Genomic DNA, 24728 nt, shown 5'->3' on the forward strand with positions numbered 1-24728 from the left:
AGGAGAAGAGTGACCAATGGGAGGACTCCACATCATTAAGGAGTGTGCACAGCTCCCCCATTTGCATGTTGGGGAATGTAGTTGTGGGAGAGGAGAGAAGAGCTCCACTGTGTCCCTGTCTGCCAGGAGGACCTCCACAGGTAAGATACAAGGAGGGGGAGAGGATGAGGAAGGAGGATGAGGTGGCGGTGATGGTGAGGAAGGAGGGGGTGGTGAGGAAAGAGGATGGGGTGGTGGTGATGGTGAGGATGGAGGATGGGGTGGTGGTGATGGTGAGGAAGGAGGATGGGGTGGTGGTGATGGTGACGAAGAAGGATGGGGTGGTGGTGGTGGTGGTGGTGAGTGTCCTGAAACAGGATTATCTTCCTGTGTCATTTGCAGCTCACAGACAGTTGCTGTCTCCTTAGTTCAGCTGCCTGTAATTTCTTCTGTCCCAGCTGCATGCGAGAAGGCTACATTGTTTCATTATTTCCTTCCACAGCTCTAGTTAGTGAGTTGCTATAGCAACCTCAGCTTTTCTCCTAGAATGGGCTATTCTATTTCCCCCCCTGTCCCTGCTGACAGTTAGTTCAGTCCCATACTTTTCCTATGTGACACTTAGCCTTTACTTCCTTTCCACCCAGGACACTGAGTGAGTACAATACCTGCCTGCTATTAGCCCCAGCAAGGCCTTTCTGTTTTTACACTGTCTTACCTTGATACACAGCACTTCAGACAGAGAAGCACTCTCTACCCACACTACATCTGCAAGTACCTTTCATCCTATGACTTTCCTTCAATAAAACTAAGAAAGACAAAGGACTTGTTGTGCTTTGGAAGAGGGAAGGCTTGAGTTAAGCTAACTGGAGCTATTCATACATTACACGTGACCCTGGTTCCAGTATAGTGAGGAAGGAGGATGGGGTGGTGGTGGTGAGAAAGGAGGAGGAGGGGAGGTGAAGGTGAGGGAGGAGGAGGAGGAGGAGGGGAGGTGAAGGTGAGGGAGGAGGGGTGAAGGTGAGGAGGAGGGGGTGAGGGAGGAGGGGGGGAGGAAGGAGGAGGAGGAGGAGGAGGAGGGGGTAGTGTATGAGAGGAGGGTGAGAGGATGAGGGAGGGTGAGAGGATGAGGGGGGTGAGAGGATGAGGGAGGGTGAGAGGATGAGGGGGGGTGAGAGGATGAGGGAGGTGAGAGGATGAGGGGGTGAGAGGATGAGGGGGGTTACAACATTCTTGGAAGTAGTGGGAGAGAAGCATTAAGATCCGTATAGCTCGCCATGTATAACTGCAGGTATGCTATTTATAAATCATCTGACCGTTATTTCCTTTTTTTCTAAATTTCACTCCACGTATGCACCGAATTGCACCGTTTCATATTCTATTTTGTAACAAATGCTGAGAGGGCGCTCAATCCCAAACCTCTCCCAGAATTTTTTACGAAATACAATACGAAATAGTGTAATTTGGTGCATACGTGGAGTGAAGTTTAGAAATAGTGTAATTTGGTGCATACGTGGAGTGAAGATTAGAAATAGTGTAATTTGGTGCATACGTGGAGTGAAGATTAGAAATAGTGTAATTTGGTGCATACATGGAGTGAAGTTTAGAAACAGTGTAATTTGGTGCATACGTGGAGTGAAGTTTAGAAATAGTGTAATTTGGTGCATACGTGGAGTGAAGATTAGAAATAGTGTAATTTGGTGCATACATGGAGTGAAGATTAGAAATAGTGTAATTTGGTGCATACGTGGAGTGAAGTTTAGAAAAAAATTACGTAACGGTCTGAGAATTTATAAATAACATACCTCCCCACGACTTTTCGAGCGCGCCGCATTTTTCACGGTTGTGTCCAGTATTTTTGGAGAAGCCACCTAGCACAAAGGTGTACTGACAACAGTTCTTTTACTATAACTTGCATAAAAGAGCAAGGACCGTATTTACTAGGAATTGTTTCTCCATAATATGACATCTTAAAGCAGAAAAACATGTAGTGCTGCGTAATTCTTCTAAAAACTATTTTTATTGTAGGAATGAAGCAGGGGGTCTCCCTAGCTGAACTGTGTTAATTTCAGCTCCGGGGACCACTTTCTTCTAGAGATACTTTCCACCTTAAGAGGTGCTGGTATCTCCTTCGTGTTTAAATGTCCCGTCATGCGGGCCAATAAGAAGCCACAAAGGATGATGTCACGGCTTCCTATTGGCCCGCGTGACGCGTGACATTTAAACCATTTCATTAAGCAAGTTGCCTGGCTGCAGAGGCATTAAGCAAGTTGCCTGACTGCACCCCCTACGGAGGTAAGTATCTCTGGAAGCAGGGGGTCCCCGGAGCTGAAATTAACGCTGCTCCACAGACCCCCTGCTTCAATCCTGCAATAAAAACCTACATGGGAAAAATCACGTAGTGCTACATGTCTTGCTGCTTTAAAGCCCCATTCAAGTCAATGACCATAAAGGGCCACATTCCTAAGTGGTGCTACTCCAAAAGACACTTTCCATGTCAGAAGACACCCCACAGCCCATTCACTTTAAAGGGTTTTAAAAAGCCATATTTAATAAGCCATGCTGGAAGTTGTCTTATGCAGTAGCACATCTTAGTAAACATGGACTGTAATCTTGAGATGCCTGCAGGGAATCCACTGCAGTGAAGTGGTTAAAGCAGCAATCCAAGTTTCTGAGATTATGTTTTTTAATTTGCCGCAAGTAAGAAAAACAAAAAAAATACAAGATGGCCTCCGGGGTTATCAATAGAAAGTCGTATCTTTTCTATTTTCTATTCTGTAGGGACGGAAGGCAGACTCAGTCAGCTACATTGTAATTTCTTCTGGACAAGTATTCTTGTCCTAATATCTCAGGAATTAGGGTGTCCCTGGTGTAGCTCTGAGGGGACCCCTAGTTCACGTAACTAAGAAGAAAGAAAAGCAGTGTGAATTGCTACTTTAATTATACATTTAACAAAATGTTTGTCCGCAAAAGCTCATTCAGAACTCCAGAAGAAGTTCATGTACGTACCTTGGGTTTTGTAACCTGTAAATGGCTCTCTTGAGATGACTAGGTTGAACTTTGCGGAAATTAACACAGTCTTGCTCGCTAGACAGAGAATGTTATTTAAGTTTTCCTACTTAGAAGCCCTTTGTGGTCTCATTGCAGTAAAGTAGACCATTAGGACAAGGCTGTTAAGTACATTCATGCATGTGAGAAGTAATTTATTGGGTTTTTTTAAGCTTCACTGGTAAGTCTGGCTGTGCAGACTTGAACCATCTTCGTGAAAAACACTGTGGGGTTTGACTCTTCAGTCCCACTCAGAAAATTCGAGAGATGTCTTTCACTGTCTTATTTGAATCACATACTGTATTTCAATTTCAAATGTTTTTTTTTAACGCAGTTGTAACTTTTAAAACACCCGCACAAGGATGCACATCCAGTATCACTGATGAGAAATACTGTAATGTGTGCACATTATTGCTGATATCTCAGAATGTACAAAAGTAAGAAGAAATAGTCTACAGAGACGCCTGTGAGAGCTACGAACTCTGCAAGTGAAGTTTGCCCACCTGTAGGGCTACCAGTAGGGGTATAGGCATATATAGAGAAAATCGCTGCAATAGCGCCTCCCGAGGTCAGGAGGAAGAATACACCTGATACTGACAAAATGGAGGGCAAAATATGGTGTTCCTGTACCGAACACGGCCACACGGAAGAGTGTCCCTTCCGGTCCTACGAAGATACGGATGAAGATGAAGATATATCTAATGTGGGCTCCGAAATGAGACGCACCCACACAACACCCCAAGGATGGTGGAGATGCCTAAACTCGGTACACACTGAACAAACAGGTCTCTATGACCCCGAATATTCCTGCCAGTTAATGCAACTGCAAGAAAAGCATGGTGGATGCTGTGAAACTGCTGAAGTTTCAAACAAAGAAGGAGACCCCAGTATCCCTAATGGGACGGAGTCGTCCAAAGCAAAAAGGTGGGGGAAAAAAAGAAGAGAGGTTCTCCAAATACCATGGAAGGATCAGACACGTCCGCAGATCCCGCGGAGGAAAAGGGGGGCTGAGATGCCCTTCAGCCTAGAGGAAATGGAGAATTCGTCCCGCGGATGACAGAATATCCAGAGGGCACAAAGCAGAAGTCGTCTACCCAGCGGCGGATTTACAAATCCGTCCCCCTTAGGCACTTGCCTGTGTCTGCCACCCTGCTTTTCCTTCGGAATCCAGCGTCAAATGGCGCCGCAGATGTCACGAGACGTCGCACGGCATTGCGCTACCATGGTAACGCGACGTCATTTGACAACTGGACACCACTGACCTGAAGGACCACCTGCTTTGAGGAACCGCTTGAGACTTTGGGGTGCTATGCTGGTAAGGGGCTTTTCCTTCCAGTCTTGCAGATAGGGACTGGGGAAGTTAGTTAGCCCTTACAAGGGATAGGTGTCTGTTTCTTATGTATATTTTTGTTTGCTGTACATTGTTGAAAGGGACAGGCTCAATAAAGCCATATTTTAATTTCCCAAAACTGTCTCCTTGTGTGTACGTCGGCACCTGCCTCTTACGTTCCCCCACTCTCCCCCCATGTAAAATGTCCCTGTCTCTTTCCATAGATTACCCCATCATAACAGTACTCAGCATTCTAGTCTAAGCACATTTTTTTAAAAAATACTCGTATACAAAAATAGTACGGTGACGTTCCAATAAGTTAGGATATCTTTAAAAGATGGTTGCATATTATTCTGTTCCTGAGAAAAATACTTATGTTTCTCATCTTGATGATATGATGTTAAACCTGATTCCTTCTTTCTTCCTGGTGTTAACCTTTCTTTTCTTTCCTCCATCTCGATGTAATCCCTCTCACATCCTTCTGATGTAATCCCTCTGTTCTCCCACTTGCCATACGCTATTAGTATTTATCCAGATAATAACCCTTTGTCAGACCTTGCTTCTACTAATTCTATTACCAGATAAGGTCCTACAGCTTAAAACTGATGCCATATCTGATAACGAACTGCGCACCCTCCATACAAGTTTATAACCAAATACGGCATGTCTTCAGGAAAGATTTCAGAACTCCTTATTAATCCAACATGATGCCATAGCCTCTTACGATTTCATCAGCTCTAACTACAGTTGTCCATGGTCACACAAATGTCACCCACAGGGCCTCCCTCGTTCAGATAAGTCAACACAGCTGCAATCCCATTATAACTCCAAATACTTCCTAATGTGACTAAATCTATCAAAAGATACCAATTAACCACAATTAAAATATCCTATTGAATATAATATGCATGAAAAACAATATCATACTGTATGTGGGGCATTTTGTCTTTATATACCGGATTCAAGCCTACTTACAATATAATAATATCACCGAACTGGAATTCTTACACCCCACTCCCTCTCTTCCTTCACTCCCTCTCCCTCCTTCTCCCCTCTTTCCCTCTCACCCTTCCCTTCTATCTTTTTCCTGCTCTCTCACACTTCCCCATCTAACACCCACCCCCTATCTATCACACACACACACACACACACACACACACACACACACACACACACACACACACACACACACACACACACACACACACACACACACACACACACACACACACACACACACACACACACACACACACACAAACACACTAACTCACCCAGTACCCTTCTTTCTCCCCCTCTTTTTTCACACTCTCTCCCCTTCTCTGGACTGTCAATCATGATAGTGGTACTTTCTATAATTTGCCGGAGTGTCACTTTTCCAGTTAGGATCTGAATGCTGTTGTGGGGCACTTGCACCGGGTTGGGTCCGGCCCACATGACCTCCCCCAAGGGCCCCTCAACTTGAGCTCTGTCTTTTCTCTCCATCGTTGGTATGCCTTCAAACACAAGGGATGGATGGTCAATGTCCTATCAAAAGATACCAATTAACCATCATTAAAATATCATATTGAATATAATATGCATGAAAAACAATATCATACTGTATGTGTGGCATTTTGTCTTTATATACTGGATTCAATATAATAATATCACTGAACTGGAATTCTTACACCCCACTCCCTCTCTTCCTTCGCTCCCTCTCCCTCCTTCTCCCCTCTTTCCCTCTCCCTCTCACCCTTCCCTTCTATCTTTTTCCTGCTCTCACACTTCCCCATCTAACGCAGCCCCACCTCCCTCCTCATCATCGCCCCCTCCTCCAACCTCCTCCCCCCTCATCATCATTCCCCCCCCTTCATCCTCATTCCCCCCCTTCATCCTCATTCCCCCCCTCATCCTCATTCCCCCCCCTTCATCCTCATTCCCCCCCCCCTTAATCCTCATTTCCCCCCCTTCATCCTCATTCCCCCCCCTTTTATCCTCATCCCCCCCTTCATCCTCATTCCCCCCCTTTCATCCTCACCCCCCCCTTCATCCTTATTCCCCCCCCTTCGTCCTCATCCTCCCCTTCATCCTCATTCCCCCCCTCATCCTCATTCCCCCCCTTCATCCTCATTCCCCCCTTCATCCTCATTCCCCCCCCACCCTTCATCCTCAATCCCCCCCCTTCATCCTCATCCCCCCCCTTCATCCTCATTCCTCCGGGGCGGAATATGCTGCGCGCAGTGTCCTCCAAACACCCATCCCTCCCCCCCCCCCGCCTCTCCTAAGGCTGCCCCTTTAAATTAGTATCTCCAGCAGTCTTCACGCGAGATGTCGACGTGACTCCCTTTGCCCGCGCTAGGCAGAACAGTTCCCGCTCTGCTCGAGGAAGGAGCAGGACAAGATGGCCGCCGTCTCAGAGTCGTGTGCGGATCAGCTCCTCACCCGCGGCCCCGTTTCAGCCCCATGCACATTAGGGGCAGGTCCACTTGGGTCTCGGCCGGGCAGTAAGATATTCAGAGGGCGGGAAAGGGAGAGGGAACCGGAGAGCACCCAGGAAATCAAGCAGAGTGGGATCAACTTCTTTGAAAGCGGCAGGGCACCACTCTCAGAGGGAGGACATCAGTTGGGGTGCGCCGCTGTGTCCCTACCCGCCTGAGGTCGGTTGGCCCCCACCTTGCTCCATGTCAGAGTGGGCGATCTTCTCTCCTCTTCTGCTGACCGGGGGACCTCTGAGCCTTCCCACCTGCTCCCAGCTTGCTCAAAAAGTCTTCGCCCTCCTCCAGCTTCCTCAAGGTATGTGCCACACCGTTTTTTAGCACCATTAGTGCACAGGGGAAGAGCCATCTGTATTTTATTCTTTGGTCTCAGCATCTTAGTTATTGGCGCCAGGGTTCTTCTTTTGGCGAGGGTGACCGGCATCTATCCAGGAGCAGTTCATTGCCAGGCTTATCTGGGAATAGATGCTCCAGCCATTTATTTGTGAAATCCTCTGGGTCAGAGACAGATTTAGGCACTCCTCTTAGGCGGACATTGCCTCTTCTGTCCCTGTTTTCAGCATTCTCTAGTTTATCTTCTAAGGATCTAACTTGCACTGAGAGTGTAGCCACCGTTTTCTGTGTCTGTGCCAATTCCGTGGTAGTCTCATCAGCTTTAGTTTCCAAAGCATCTGTCCGCTCTCCCAATGCGTCCAGATCTTTCCTTATGGCCCATAGTTCAGTTTTAAAAAACTTCTTCATTTGGGCACAGAATTCCATGAGGTGTTTGCGCCTCACTATCTCCTGATCACCTGGCTCTGTTTCTGGTGTATCTGTGTCTGTATCTGATAATGCAGGCTTTGTGGGCTTTGCAGGGGTCTCCATCTTATCTGCATGTGCTGCTTTTCCTCTTTTGAAATATGTAGACACAGGTTGCGTTTTTCTGCGAGTTACTTTGTTCGTCGCCATCACCGTATGTTCAATGATGTTTTGCAATCTAGATCGCTGTGAAAGTTGCGCTGCTATTGAAGTTATTTAATTATTTAGCGCTGATGAGAGTGGAGCTCAGAAACTAAGCTGCCATTCACCTCACCGTCGTGGCCACACCCAATTATTTTATTAAGATCCTCTCATATGTTAATTCTTTTACTATCCTTAAATTCTCTGAAAGCTCTCAGTGTACTGGGTATGTCTTCCATGCAATCCAAAATGATCTGCCAATTCTTCTATTTCATTGTCCCCATCTGTAAAATTCGAATTCTGTGGCCAATGTTCGATGCAAAGGTATTGAGATTGTCTGATTAGTGTTTCACACTTTTCTTTGTATACCGATGCCGGACTAAATAGCCTGGATCTCATATTGTTAAACTTTAAAAAAATTGCTTCCTGTTGATGGTGGGAACTTTACCAACATGAAGTAAAACATTATCGAACTTCATTTATCCAACCGCATCTTTTGCTTTGATGTAGAACTTGCCCGTTTTTTTGGTCTGACATTCTAAAACCATTAACGTTCTTTCTATTTCTGAGCGAGCCTAATACAAAGTACATTTGTGACTTTGTAATTCCAAAGAAAGTTCAGGAAGCTCCAATAAAGCATCATACAACAGACCTACATTTTCAACAAAGTTCAAGAAAGAGATAGGGGTGCTTCAATAGTAACAGGATATTTTCCATGGAGAAATAATTTCCAATATATGTATAGCCTGGATCCCCCTGGTCCCCTGTTTGTCCCCTTACCTATCTATAGGCAGCGACGGCTGGGAGAGTGCGGGGGGATGCGCAGTAGCAAGCAGCGGCCATTAGGAGTATAGCACAGTAGGGGAACTACACTCCCCAGAATGCTGTAGGGGATGATCACGCAGCGCGGCTCGGCCAATAGGGCTGAAAGATGCATGGCAGTTAGAATTCTAGCAGTTGGAGTTCTGGCAGTTAGAGTGACTGGCAGTTGAAGTGTCTGACAGTTGGTGATATCAGAGTGCTCTTGTATTGTTAGATCTGCCATATAAGGGCGCTGGCATCATAAGTACAAAAGCATTATTCTATAAGCAACCCTAGAAGTTTCGGATTTACCTAGCAGCATTGTGGTTATTAAGTCTGTAATCCAATACTTTAAAACACACCTAAAGGTTTTGAATCATGAACCCTTTTACAAAATAGAGATTTGTAATCACTTGACACATTAGCGCTAATGTCAGGTTTTTAAAACGTCCCTTTTATTGTTGTTTTGTTCTATATCAATAAAATGTATTTATTTTTCAACTAGTAGAGGAGTGTAAATCGATAGGGATCCTTTCTCTCTCGTGTTGTGCATATTGTTAGTCTTCCTACATTCCTTAATTCGCATGTGTGCTAATGCTTCGTAACATGCATCTGCACTAACTTGGCTAACATGCTTTCGCCCCAACTTGGTAAACGTGCACACACACTACAGATGAATAACCTGATGTTACTCCTATGCTTGTGGGCTCTATTAAGGCCATTATTGCTGCATTCTTTTATTTTACTGAATAAAGGGATCGTCACTCACTTGGTCTGGCTCCAGGGTTTCTCCCTATCAGGACCAGAGAGACACTTTTCGGGGCACATGACCTCAGACTTGGGCCCTCTGGGGATTCCATAATTCCGGGGACAAATCCTCATTTGCTCCAGGCTGCAGGGCATCTCAGACCCCCTTTTCCTACCACGACCCTTCCATGGTAAGCAGAAAGCATCCACAGCAACCTGCACGGATGGGTTTGAGAGACGATGATCCTTCGGTGTCTGAGGCTAATTTGTTTTAAAAGGAGGATTTCCTCGTCTCGTTCTGTTTAGATTTGTCCTGGGTCGATCCATAGGGTCTGATGAACCGATCCTCTCTACGAGGCTCCACACCTTGATCTGGTCTTGACTTTGTCTATAACCTGGGGCCCTTATAAATTAGAGTTCTCCAAGTTGGGAAATTCATGTACCCATGGGGCTAAGTCAGACAATCTCACTGAATTTAACCAGTGGGGCCGACGGGCATTAGTGACATAATCAAATGTCTGATATATGATTAATGTCACCCCACTAATTGCCTTCATAATGGCTAACTTAGATGCTAATAGGATCTTTCTGGATAATTGATGTCCCTGAATACATTCCCTCTCCACCTTGTGCAACCTGAATAGGAGTAGACTGGTGGCTTCAACTATTTTAAATTGAACAGTTCACAATAATTGGTCTGAACTGTCTATGGAAAGGGAAGAGCTATTCATGGCTACTAAGACCAGCTCAATCTCTGGGACTATTAGTGCCTGAATATCTGGTATGCCCGTATGGCTTCTTACAACCAGATGATTCTCTTTGACGAGGGCTTATTGGAATGCCAGACTGATAAAGTCATACACCTCTGACTCAGGATCATAGGGTTTTATATGCCCTTGATGTAGGAGTTTTCCCCGCGATACTGACTGTAAGAGACATGTGCAGAGGTACAACCAGAGAGAGAGCTTTGGGGGAATTATACCATGGCTTTTGCTCAGCCGGTCATCATAAACAATGCAGGAAACACAAAATAAATAAACATCCTATCCCTTTGTCAAAGCTAATATGCAAAGGAGAAACGAATCTCCATGTGGTGCAACAGGAGCTTGTTAAAGTCCAAAATATCAGATAAGCATCATCTGGATCCCTTTGTAATAACTTTTAGGATGAAATGTGAAATGAGAGAGCTAAAAAGCACTCTGATGCGTTTCCCGCCGTCCTGGCACTTTATCAGATTGATAAAGAGGGAAACGCGTCAGAGGGCTTTTTAGCTCTCTCATGGGCATTGTTCACTGAATAAATATTTTTTATTTTTCTACTTTTTGATCTGCCTCCAGATCTTCCGTTGCAGTGCTCCTTGTTTTTTATTTCTACCTCTACTTTGTCAAAGCTAAGTCACTTTCCCAGTCCCTATCTGCAGGGCTGGGAGGATACGCCTCTTTTGAACCTATAACCTCAAAGTCCAAAGAGGTACCTGTAAGCAGGGGCCCTTTTATGTCAGTCTCTGGGTCTGGGTTGGAGCCTGTTGAGGGGCCAGCCTCTGGCAGGTTCCAGTGTCCGCTGTGTCCTGAAATAGAGGTCTGGGTCCTTGAATAGAAGGCTGGGTCCTGGTATCTTGCTAGCAGCACAGTCCTGTGCTCAAGACAATGTCTCTTTCATTCAACACAGTTCTCTGTGCTCAAGAGATCTTGCTGCAGTTCTAGTAGGAGGCTTTTCTACCTGTCTGATGAGCCAGGTAGAGACTGGTTAATTGTCGTTAGCTGCAATTAACCAGCTCCCTGATGGATTCCTCAGACCAATACAGGCTTTCTATTGAAGCCTCATTAAGGCCGCGTCCTTGGTGGGAGTGCGTGTGTAAGCCACCATGCACGTGGCTTCACGCGCGCCTCTAGCTGGAGTGATTTGTGCCCTCCAGGTAGACACGATTAGGGGGAGTGTCAGAGGCGTGGCTGTGATGTCACGGAGCGGTTTGTAATGTCCGTTTTTTGATCACTTGGTGGAGCCGAGGACAGAGCTGCTTTCTTGATCCAGTGAATGGTGTGAATTGTGGAAGTTCCAGGAATCAGTTCCGTATGCTGCATATCATGGAGATCTGGAGGATTCAGTTTGATTGACTAGCTAAACAGCAGCTTTTGTGAAAACTGCAGGGACTTACCTGTGTTTATATGCACGACTTATAGAAGTCAATATTGCTGGTACAAAAAACGGACATTACAGTGCCTGTTGATTAGTCATTTTTGATAAATCATAAGCAACTATAGCTATGTATCAACTATAGCTATGTATCAAGACTACTTGATACTACACTGTGAAGCCATACTGCAGTTCAGCTACTCATTTATAGGATACAATAGTAGCCTGTTGTTTGCTGCTAAGAAGATAAAATATCAGTATGGGGAGCTTACATGTTTTGCATTGGCTTTAATTCTACTCTCATATATAACAGCTTATATACAAGCTTAATTGTTACCATATTATATTCTACAGGATATATCTTTGGCTGCTAGATATCTCTCAGCAATTACAAGTATTGTATTCCACCAGGTTTTACTTGAATGCATTTGGCACTTGGCACAATAGTATGTATTGTATTTTATTATATGCTATAATACAGAGGTCAAATTAGATTACTCATTCTATACCAGCTGGTTGTACCAATATCCTATTTTAATTAGGGAGGTTCTTCACCAACCCCTCCAGGATAATATGGATACTGTGTGAATTATATCAGATGAGGTGCTGGTTTTGTCACTATACACTCTATTAAAATTATTGCATGTGGGGTGTTTAACAGTATACCATTCATAGTACTGTTGTGACTGACATTTGGGGGACGAGACACGTTTTTCAGTGTTTTTATTCTAGTCTGTCTTGTATGTTCATTTCATCAATTGTACATTTAATAAATTGACATATTTTGTACCCACCATGAGTGCCCGTTATGGAGTCTCTGCTTATCCTGTCTATTGGGATTTGCAACCTCTTTTCCGTTGTATAAATGTTACTTGCACCTGATGAAAGTTAATGATGAACGTTAATTGTTTCTGCCAACTTCAGCACTAAATCATCGAAAGTCTTTCCATCACGATGTTGTAAGTAGTGTTTATACCACTCCTTTGGAGATTGCTGTCATTTTCCCACCTTTGCTAGACTTGTGTGTTGGCTGCGCAGACTCATTTTTCTTCAAGGCTTTTTCTTTCCCTGCTTTCTGGCTTTCTGTTGTAATGAATAGGGGCAGCTGAACTTATGGGGACCCAAAGTTATTGCTTAATCCTTTTATAGCCAGAAGAGCCATCAAAGCAAGGTTTCTCCTCTGGCAGTTAAAGGGTGAATTTACTTATGCATGAAGATCAAGTTATTAATAGTATCTTCTTTTGTACCAGCCTTATAAAGTAACAGATCATCTTGTACTCCCCACTGTCTACATTTGTGTCAAAATATCCATACATATATTTATATCACATCTGTATTTAATTGCTTCTCTTTAGTTTTAGTTAATTAAGGCAGTTTATTTGAATGAATATATTTAGTATGAATTCAGTTTTCTCTTTTCCTTTCCTTCTCTTTCCGATTGCATCTTGAGGTATAAAAGATACAGGTTACCCCCTTACTAAGATGTACAAAAAGTGGTAACAGTATTTCGGGCTGGGAATCCCTGTACTAAAGCCACCTCGGGGTCTCCAGTCACCTCTGCACGTTGTCTCTGGTCGTTTTTCGTGGGGGGTTTTAAGACATCAATTACTATTTTATTTTCTTACTGTAAGAAAAAGTCAAAACACATAAACTATCTACTACTAAAGAGAATATGTATAGGTTCCTGTGCAGTAGGTGGTTGCACGTAGAAGCAACGACAGGAGACTTGTGTTTGGAAAAGCAAACGTAGGCTTTGGTTCAGCAACAAAAACATAAAGCTTTTTCATCAGCCCAGTCTGTGTACATAACAAAACACATGAACACGTATTAAAGCTGCAGTTCAGTCTTTTTTTTTTTTTTTTTTTTACATTTATTTTTTTACTTCAATAGTTTTATGTGTGCAATCTCTAATTACCTAAAGAACTGTATAGCTGCAGCTCAATTCGTTTTCCATGTATTGATAGGTCGAAATTTGGTGACATATTAAAAGCTGGCATTTGTTTATAATCTGCTTGACTGGCAGTGGAAGCTCATGAATATTCATGAGCAATCCTGAACTGACAAGTGCTAGAGGGAGGGCAGGGCTGACAAAGGGGTGTGCCAGGGCTTGTGACAGGACATGAAGGGGCAGTGCCTTAGCAAATGGCTGTTAAAATAGAATACAAGAAAATTGGTCTTTCAAAGTTGTTTTTTTAAAAACAGAAAATGCGAAAAGTATTTTTTCTTACTACAGAACTGATTTATTAAAAAAAACAAACATGCAGGATATTGACTGAACTGCAGCTTTAAGCCCAGTGTTCCTCGCCAGTCCAGACACCCAACAGTCCAACTTGTTATTAACAGGCTTGCCTTTGTTACAGTCCCCCTGTGTGCGGGTAGCCCAAGGCTGAAGTCTGTCCCTTCACTCCCTCTCGAGACGAAATGGCATTTCCATTCTCCTTGCCTGGCCTTTGTCGTATCACGAAGGAGAATTCTGGAGGGACAGGTTTCACTTGGTCAACCTGCGGTTGGAGTCCTTTATAGTGCTCAACCACTTGAGTCAGTGACCAAGACAAAGTGGACCCAGGCCAGATAGTGCCCCAATGCCTCAATTGCCCACTTGAGTGCCAAGGCCTCCTTTTCAATGGTGGTATACTGAACCTCCCTGGGAAACGTCAGACTCAGCAATGGAATCGGGTGTTCTACCCAGTCAAAGTCCTGCAATAAAACTGCTCCTAGGCCTATAATAGACGCATCTGTCTGAACGATGAAGGTCTTTTAAAAGTAGGACTTTGAAGAGCGGGGGCTTCCGACAAGCATTTTTCGATCTCCTCAAATGCCACTGGCACTTTTCCATCCAGACTACCCAGATAGGGGGCAATTTTTTTTGTGAGGTCCGCCAGGGCCCTTGTAATCATGGAGTAGTGTGGGATAAACCTCCGGTTATAGCCTGCTAGCAGTGTCTTTGTCTGTTGAATGGGAGCTCCTCTCAGGACATTTATCTTGCTGACTAATAGTCTTATTCTGCCAACTCCCGCGGCATAACCAAAGTTTTTTGTTACCGCCTTTCCCAAGGTGCATTTCTTTGGGTTTGCGATCATGCCCTCCTCTCTTAACGACCAGAGAACTGCCTTCAGTCTATTCTTATGAGACCACCAGTGTTTGCTGAATATGATGATATTGTCAAGATATGCAAATGCATAAGCCCTATGGGGATGCAACACCCTGTCCATTTAACGTTAGGTTAATCATAACGCCTATGCACTAAAGCAAAAAACCTTATGTTAACCAATGGTTAATCATCGAAATAGTATCTAAATAATTTTGTATGGATGTTAGTGTTACTCATATGCAAATGTTATGCTAATGAATCGAAAATCCTAACATCACAGATGCACCAAAGTTCATTAATGTTTGTGATGGTAAATAAGTCACACAAACAACGTATGTAACGACAAAAAAAGTTGCAGCTGAAATCGTGCAAAATCATTAATGTTTGAAACATCATTAGGTTTTCTATTGTTTATTGGTGATGCAGGATGGAGTTGCCGGACTTATCATCATCAGTAACATATTTGCGTGTAACTATGTGTGTACAATTACATACCAAGCGTTTTTGATAATGACTACAAAGAAACAGTCATTGTGATTTTAGGATTGCAAGCACTGATTGTAAAATAACGGAATATGTAAACATTACATGTCACATTGACACTTGTAGGGAAACAAAAATTCTTATAATACAACATAGGTAAACAAAAAATATATATTAATTATAACACATTTATCTGTTTCTTTTCCTTCCAGAGCAAGGCACAGGCATAATGACGGTAGGGGTACTAGTTCAGTAGGCGGAGGAGAGGAGTGAACATCAGAAACAAAACATCAGATGTTGGCAATGATCCGCTGGAGACTGCTGGTGTGGACAATATGGAGTTGCTTTGCATGTCCCCTGTGGCTTGCTGCACAGCCCATGTCACTGATGACACCGGTCAGCAGAGCCAGACTGTTGGTTATATTGGTGTGCAGAATGATGAATTCTTACCAACTGTTGCTGATAACTTCATCATATTGCTCTTTACAATGTCTGCCTACAGGAGCTGGTGGAGGCACAGCTGGAGAAGCAGTGGAAAAAGCTGGAGGAGGCACCGCTGTAGCAGTAGAAAGAGCTGTTAACTAAGGCTGCGCTTATAGTTCTGGCTACGGCGCCGCCGCGTCCAAACAAGTTAATACAATCCACCGCGTTTGCCTATAGTGTGCATGACCGGGGGGCGCAACGGAGCGACACAGCGATCAAAATCATTGAAGTCAATGAAAATTGATTTTTCCGGCGACTGCCGCGTGACGTCAGATGGCACGTGAGCGGTTCAGCCAATGAAGTCGAACTGCTCACGGTCACGCTCTCTGGTCGCCATCTCTTGTCTCCTACACTATAGGAAGAAATCGCTATGACAACGGTGAATGATGACGTCACGCGGTCGAGTCACCATCGCCGGGACTATAAGCTTAGCCTAAGCAGTGTGCTCCGAGGCTTTGTTGGAGACAATACAGAACAAAGCTCAGTGCCGATCCGAGCAGGAGATTTGAACTTGCGCTTCTCCAAATAGCATCCCTGAGGTCTTGAGAGACCGCAACCTCTGTGTTCATCGAAGTACCCCTCGGTAAGCCTACCGAAGCGGAACCCAGCACCTTACTACTGTAGCTAGGATTCCCCGTAAGCCCTGTTTTGATGAGTTTGAGGTCTTTTTCGTGTATTTGTGCTGTGCCTGTTGTCTCCGATCAAAATAAATTTGCTTTATGTAACTTTTTTGTTCTGTCTGTTGCTTGATCCTGGTGAATTGTCCTGGTCTCCCGTTCATCCATCATTATAGCAAAGCCAAAAACCTGAGCTGTCGAGAGGATTTCCATCATTCTTCTCTCATATGAGGACAAATTTAGCTCTGCCGATGGCCCCTGTTCTGTGTGTCTAGTTTCAGCAGCATAGTCAGCCAGCTTCTATTTAAACTTTCACATGCCATCTGCTCACCGCTTTTTGAGCATATCAACTGTGCGAACAGCATCCCCTTGTGCATTTAAATCCTGCAGAATTTGGTGCCAAATGCGTTTTTATACTGCTGTGTTGGTTTTGTATCACAGTTCACCTAATAGTTTGGGACGATTATCAACTATCCCATTAATTAGTATATTCAATTCAGTATCAGTGAACTTGATACTCCCAAGCATAGAGGCTTTAGCAGAAGCAGAGCTAGATGCCTCTTTAGCCATGTTATTATCGCTAGCATAAAACAGTCTTACAAACTGTTAGGTGTGTATTTATTTGAAATTTTGTGTGAAAATTAGTGTTATGTTTAGGTAATGCACATGCGCAATGTGGTTGGAACGCGATTAGTTTCTTAATTGGAACGCAAATTCTGGTTTGTCACTGTCAATGCACATGTGCATTGTATTGGTTATCGCTACTGCATTTGCCAATAGGATCAAGGCTCACTTTGTGTATGCACTATACAAAACATTGAGATAGATATGCTAATGCTTTTGGTCACAGATGTTATTTTTGCATCTCAGTGGATACCCATTAAACTCAGAAAAAATAACGTCTGTGGCATAACGTCTGTGGCTATTTCAGATAGCCTAACGTTATCTTCCCTGATTTAACAGAGCTTAGTGCATCTGGGCATATAATCTTTACGTGTGTGTGTGTGTGTGTGTGTTGCCTATACATTTTTACCTGTGTGTCCCTACAAACATGTGAGACAGAGTTGGTTTGACTAGAGATTTATTGACAGTGAATTTGTGTCCTAGGTGAACTGTTGAGGCCTGAAAGAGGGCCCATTCTTATTACAAGTTGAATAAATGAAGGATGGGAAGGGAAGAGGTTACAAACAGGCTGCAAAGGTAGAAAATCTGTCTTACAGTATATAGAGGAAGCTGCAGCCACTCCCCAAATCCACACATTTATCCCTTGAACTATGAACAACTGTGTTGGCCCTTTAAACCGAATCACAGTCTACAACATATTCATAACACACCTGGCTTCATTTTTCCGAAACAGTCCATTATAAGAATGTTGGCATGCAAAGCAACAGACAAGGGCTAATTCAGAAACGAAAGATGATCAATTACCCAATGAAACATTTGATCTGTGGAAGTGAGCGCATAGAGACAGCAATAAAATAAGAGGGATAACCATTGTGGTTCACAAAATTCGTCACGTACTTCTCAAAATGTTCCCAGTTTTTACAATTAAGCAAAAATGACAGCAAAGAAAAGCTCATGTGACCTGCACATTGACATTCAATCAATGCTTGTTAAAACATGGTTTTGGCTAACTGAAATCGTTCACTATATTGCAGGTCACAGACTTCAGCAAAAATGTCACACATGTCCACTCTCCACTTTCCCATTGACACACTGACATACCACTGAACTGTACCTTACTGACTGTTACTTGTTTCTCACCCACTGTACTGCCTGCATTGTACAACCACGTGAACAACACCTCCTGTTTTACCCTATTTCTATGTACAGATGTAGCAGACGTTACTACCCTGTTAACGCACAAAATAACATTAAGTAACACTTGTGTTATCTCCTTATGACTGGGGTAGGCCTGAAAGGCTTCAACTGAGGAACAAAGACAACAATATGCTGGAGTAATAAGGCCACAGCTTTAATTAATAATACGGTAAGAAAGAGTCTGATGGCGCTTACATCCAGGTGGAGAGGAAAACATTTAAAAAAAGAGGTGGTGGAGAGGAAAGAGAAAAAGAAAATGATATGTGGAGTGAACATAACAGCACAAAAAAAAGAACATTTCTCAAAGGCTTGATAAGAAAGAAACCAAATGTGAGTAGGACCATGTATATGTGATTGTCTCATCATCCAACTGTAACGGGTATTCCCCCTACCCCAATCGCAGATAGAGTGCATGTGAGGGGGAACCTATATGTTACCAGGTGTGGTGCAATATACCTGTTAGGCTCACAGGAGGTCTGAGCCTCCGCCAGTGAGAGCCTGGGGTGAATCCTCTGGAACGATCTTACTTACAGCGCCTCCACCTGTGTAGGATTCTAGGAGTGTAGAATGTTCCCCACACAGGACCCACATATAGTAACCACATACACAGGAGTATAAGTATAACAGTTTACTATATGAAGAATCAAACATAACACAGTACACATCAGCATACACAACAATATATATAGGTCACCTTCTGACACTAAGCTGGCGGCTATACCCTTGCCCCTAACTGGGCTGTACCTTCTTAGCCCCTAACTGGGCTATACCTTTACACTCCCTTCCCAACCCCGTGTCCAGAGAGTCCAAGCCCACCCAAGTGTGTGAACAGGCCTGTTACATGTGAGGAGCGAGGTAAAGTTGGTGTACGTGTGGAAGGGTGTAAATACCTGCCCAGGTGCCCCTGCACCTGGGTGTCTTCGCAAAGGGTCTACCGGATCTGCTTGTTCCAGCGCTGATCTGTACCTCCGCGTGGGATGGGGGTCAAGCCGGACGTCCCACCGTAAGGACAGTCTCTGGATCAGCAACAAAGCATACAGGGACATGCAGCAAACACTATCACTGGGTCCCTGTCTAGCACAGAGCTGAAGGGGCACAGGGTCTTACCTAAGGGCCTGTCCCTATGAACACCCACGGTCACTAGTGGGGAATCAGGGCCTCAACTCTAGCCTGGGGTACTTCTGGCCTAGGGTAAAAGCTCGCAGCTCTCTGCCCCCCTTCCTTCCCCCACTGTCCCCTCAGTCTGACTATTGGTTGCCTGCAATCATCTGACTCACCTGCCTCTAAGCCTGCTGGGAGTTGTAGTTCCCTGTGAGGCTTTTCCCTATGAGGACCGTGTGGGCTGCTAGCTAATGCTACCTATGCCTCTCTTTCTGCACCTGCGCTACCTGCAATGTCCGCCGCAATGCCTCTCTGCACCTGCGTGAACTATGGGGCCCGCTGCACCGCACGCGCTCCTCCGCTCCTCTCCTACTGGTGCTAAGATGGCCGCCGTGGCTATCTGAGCATTCTCGACCCTCTGTGCATGCGCGAGCATCCCCAACGTGGCGGCGCCAACCAACATGGCGGCGCCCGCCAATGAAGGTGCTCCAGAGCCTCCCGCCACCTCCAAGATGGCGCTTGATGTCGCCCGCGCACGTGCGCGCCTCCGCGCATGCGTGAGCACCAGAACCCCGCCGGCGCCGGCCAAGATGACGGCGCCAACCGGGAGAAGTCGCCGTTCCCTTTACCCACTGCCACAGGGGTAAGGCAGGGGGCAAGGGAAGATCAGGGGAACCGGGAGTGACCCCCTTACACAACAATATCACACTATTGTTTTTTCTTTTTCTCTCTCCCCCTCCTCTTTTTTCTCTCTTCCTCTCCACCCAGATATATGCACCATAAGACTCTTTCTTAACACAATACTATACACCAGAAAGGACTTGGAAAATATTTTACATCTTTGGCTGCAAATTCAGAACTTTTTCTTTGGATACTATTTGATCCGGTATTTGTGTATGCATTTCTATTTAATAATTAGCACCTTTCAATGTTATATATATTGGCACTATTAAGGTTGTCACTTACCTCCTTTTTATAATATGTCACTTATATAGAATTGTTAGCACTATTCACCATTTTCTTCTAAATTAATAGAACACATATTATAACATATCCCATGTTGAGAGCCCCCCAGCGTTGCTGTGGCTCGTGACCCCCTGTTGTTGTCGGCTGAACGACACAGCACCCGTAAAGACTCACCCCATCTTGGGGTAGGCGCTTTCACCACCAGCTGCCTACCCCGGGCCAAACATTGATTCTCAACCAGTCTGTATTCTGAACAACCGCACCAATTTGTGACAAAACACAAGGAATAACTTCCAAGTATATTTATATTTATTTTAGGTTTATTTTAGGTTTATTTTAGGTTAAGAGACCGTTTGCAGAGATAGTGTGAGAAGTTGCAGAAAGAGAGCTCACCTTGACGTGGTCGCTGCAAGCTAATGAGAAAAGACCAGATACGTGTTTAACTATATGATTTGTCATGTTGGATGTAACATTGGGGATCTCTGTCATTTTTGTTTCTTCATTGTCACTGTAGCACTCCTTTTGACATAAAATATAGGGTGGGTTTGAGCTTACAGGGGTTGTGTGTGTGTAGAATATATATATATATGTACAAAAACATTGGCATATACTGGCTAATGACCAGAAATTTGGCAATTACTTTGATGCCCCTCCACTCTTCTGTTATAGGAGAGACAAGAACCTGGGTGATTTGCTTAGACATTCAGATCCTGTAGCTAAGTTCATGCCAACCCCTACATGGCTGCAAGGAAACCAGGGGTGTATAGATGTCATGGGTGTACGAACTGTCAGTTCTTACAGACTGGCAGTTCTTATGCCCACCCGCACAATGGTAATCCTATTAAGATCAAACAATATCTTTATTGCGAATCAAAATACGTAGTGTACTTTGTTAAGTGCCCATATGGCCTATATTACATTGGCTAGACGATGAGGATGCTCAAGGAACAGATCAGCATTCATAGGTGTGCCATCAGGAAAGCCTTATCTGGCACGGATGATGATGAAGACCTCAAAAACCAGCCAGTGGCACGGCACTTTAATAAATTCAAACACAGCTTGGGAACAATGCGTTGCGTGCCCATATTACAGGCGCAGGCCCCCCCTCGAGGGGGTGACAGGAACAAGTTATTACTGCAGCTGGAGGCTAAGATGATATATGAGCTTAAGCCTATGGCACCTAGGGGCATAAACAAGGATTTCAAGTTGGGGTGCTTCCTCTGAACTTGGGCTCATTTGCCATGCTTTGTTGACCTATGCCAACGTTCTGATCTAAATACTGTTTGAACTATTTATGGACGTCTTCTCAGTAGCAGAATGACTGTTGTTAAGGCGAGGTGCACATATAGCCCTCTATTGGTTGTTTTGTGCACTGCACGTCCATTGCTATATATAATAGGATTGTCCAGTACAACTTTGCTTCCCTTCACTCAGGAAATATCTATGCGGCTCCAGTTTGTTTACATTGTTACTCGTGCTATTTTCTCATCCTGTAGCACCTCACCCTTCACTTCATGCCCCCCACTCACTCACCCCTGCTGTGACACTGCAGCTGTGATCAGGCATCCAGTCCTCTGCTTCAATGAGCTGTGGTGCTTATATAAGGACTTGCTTATATAAGGTTGCTTATATAGGGACTTCTAACATGTGATGCCTTTCTCATGTTTGTTGTGATTTTTTAATTGGCTTGGGCTATTGACCAATTGTTTTTGGTCAATCCCCTGCACTTGGGTGGGGGCATATATATGGTGTTTTTGTCACTTGCTCTTTTGCATCACCCTGAAGAAGGTCCCTCCACGAGGACCGAAACGTTGGTTTATGATGTACCACTTTTATATATTCAACAGTACAACTGAATGCGGGACAAGACCATGCCAGGACGCAAGATGCAAAACCTACGCAATGCTCCACACAGCGGGCACAATACAAATACCACACAGGAATCTGGAGTACAAAATCAGAGGAAGGTTCACCTGTTGCTCCAGCAATGTCGTGTACCTTATCATCATGTGCATGAAATGCCCATGGGGCTGCTACTACATAGGTGAGACGGGATAGGGGCTAAACAAGAAAATGAATCTGCTTCGCCATAGCATCACACGCGGAACAAGAGACAGTCCTGTTGGCGAACATTTCTCTGACTTTGGCCATAAGATTTACGATCTGAAGGTGGCCATACTCAAAGGTAATCTTAGAACACTGAAAGAGAGACGGTTGCATGAATAGAAATTTATGCAACTGTTCGGGACACTCAGCGGTGGCCTAAACCGAGAACGCAGTTTCATGAGTCACTACTGACAAAAGAGAACTCTCTTCCCATGAGTGCTTAAGGCTATATCTATACATACTGCACTATATGTATGCACACAGCTGTCTCTTACACATACATACTGTATACTCTATGTAATTTCATCCCTATATACGAATAGGACCACATCCCCCCTGCCGCTCCTGACCCCTATCTGCCGAATCCAGTAGGGGCCTAATTTCAAGTGGCTTTTCTTTGTTTTTAATAGCACTAATGTTAAATACTGCGCCAGCGCTAATGCAACCCATTGCATTAACGGTACAATAACGTCTGCTACATCAGTGAATTCCATTACATTTGTAAGCCACTTCTAATGGCGAGTGTAACCTAGCGTTCTTGTTCTTTAACATATTGTCATTGGATGAAGACTATGGGAATCATCCCATTTCCTAAACTGTACATTTATGTGCGGGGCTTTATTAAATCTAACGCACTACAGGTGCAACATGATAAGGAAATTCCTGTATGCGTGTAGGATAATATACTGTCAAACTAAAAATCCAGGCTAGTTAGAAAGGAAAGAATATAAGGGCGATTGCAGGGCAAGATTAGTAAATGATTCAAAGTTTTGTCTCTGTGACCACATACGCGTTCCAAGATTATTTGACAGTGAAGAGATTAAACATGCGACATTATCCACTAACAAATATGAAATATGAGATGTATTTATCTCAATCTGATATTGGATCCTAGTGGTACTTGTGTTCTGGGCAAGATTCCAGATTTGAAACAAGCATTGAGAGATTCTATTAATGTTGAAGTGAAACGTAAAGTAAGATGAATGACCTAACATAAACAAGCACTGTACAGCTGCAATCCCCGTTAGAAGATACTTAACACCTATCCTACAATAGTCACTTCCCTTTCAACTGTACTCTCAAAGCTTATACCAACAATACATTCACAGAACATCTACATTAAAACAAACATAGCAACCCTGCCACGTAAAGGTTGGAAAAATGGATACAAAAGCAGTTTTAACATAGCAAACAAATAAGGTCTGAAGAGGAGCATGTTCCCTAAGAGCAGTTTATCACCAGCCAGCTCTGTCTGACTATAATACAGTTGAAAACAATAAATATAGATGATAGCACTTAAGGAGATATTTGTAAATCATTAGGGGGAGTTAGAGTGGTTGCTTACATTGTTGATGCTACTCATGCACAATTATCCTCATATTGGTATTATATGAGAGGATCAGAATACACATCAAAACTAATGTATTATTGCCGGTAGAAGTTTGCATTTCCTCTTCTCTTTAAACGCCAGCCTTGCCTACTCACTTAAAAATAGCATTTCTACAGTAAATGCTTCTTACCCATAACAGAGGGTGTCTTTTGGCACTGGATCTTTCCTATTTGCATACATTCCATTTATTATGATCGCTACATAATAAACTCAAAATTGTCTTTAGTGCCTCCAGATGTCTTACTATTACCCTGTATGTCAGTGGGACACTCATTGGGAGGTTCAGACAGGAGTGCACATGCTCCATGAACAGCGGTGTCATGCGCTTGTCACTCTATGGGAAAGTAGGGCGTGTTTCCATGACATGTAGTAGCCGGTTACAGCCACACCTCAACCCCTTTGGCATTCCAGTTGCCATTTTTATGTAGCCAGGTCCCCTCTGGCTCCCTGGTTCCCCCGCCCTCTCTTCCCTACCTCCGCTGCGGCCGGGTGGTTACGGGTGGCGGCGGGCTCGCCAACGGCCGCTTGTGAGAGATCGCGGAGGTGCGGAGAGTGTGTGGCAGCCATTGAAGGGTTGCGCATGCGCAGTGTTGTAAGCGCACGCGGCGGCCCATATGAATTGGTTCCACGGGGACAACAAGTCCCATAGTGCTCAGGAGCAAGTATACCATGTGACGCCAGGGATCCAATCACGCAGCTAGGTTTCCTGAGACAGGAAATATAGTTTTGCGCGCTGCAAGAAGAGGAGTCAGTCTGAGCTGGGAGAGGATAAGGGTAAGAGGTGTATGTGCAGGGGTCTGTGACCCTCTGCACTAGGCCAGATTTCCCCCTAGGCCCCAGCTAGGCCCAAGCTAGGCCCCGGCTCACGTTGCTAGATTGTGGTTGCTACGGGGACATGCCCTTAGGTTGGGACTCTGCCCCTTATAGAGATATATAGTACAGGGAAACAGCTGCTACACTGTGCGACCCTGATACCAGTGGTCTGGGACCAGGCTACTGTGACAGAATCAGAGACTATCATAAAGGTGGGACACTCCAGCAGGATACCACCCCGAGCGGAGGTGGACGCACCGTGGAGGACATCGTTGGATCGGTGGATCCCTATCTGGGTCATTGTCGGCGCGCCTGGGTGCTGGAGCACCCGGCAGGTACCTTACAGAAAGTGCACCAACTATAACTACACTCAATCAGTGGGCCACGCGGTCACACACATTGGGTT

The 24728-nt window shown here is 44.5% G+C and overlaps 1 long non-coding RNA gene across 1 annotated transcript; it reads left to right on the top strand.

Moving 5' to 3' along the window:
* LOC142488736 (uncharacterized) lies at nucleotides 1–16233 on the top strand. Its single transcript, XR_012799628.1, has 2 exons — nucleotides 1–140; nucleotides 15238–16233. It is a non-coding gene; the product is annotated as an uncharacterized LOC142488736 (long non-coding RNA).
* Nucleotides 16234–24728: the final 8495 nt, after the last annotated feature.

Source organism: Ascaphus truei, chromosome 2 (assembly GCF_040206685.1).
Source record: "Ascaphus truei isolate aAscTru1 chromosome 2, aAscTru1.hap1, whole genome shotgun sequence".
In the NCBI taxonomy this organism is placed as follows: Eukaryota; Metazoa; Chordata; class Amphibia; order Anura; family Ascaphidae; genus Ascaphus; species Ascaphus truei.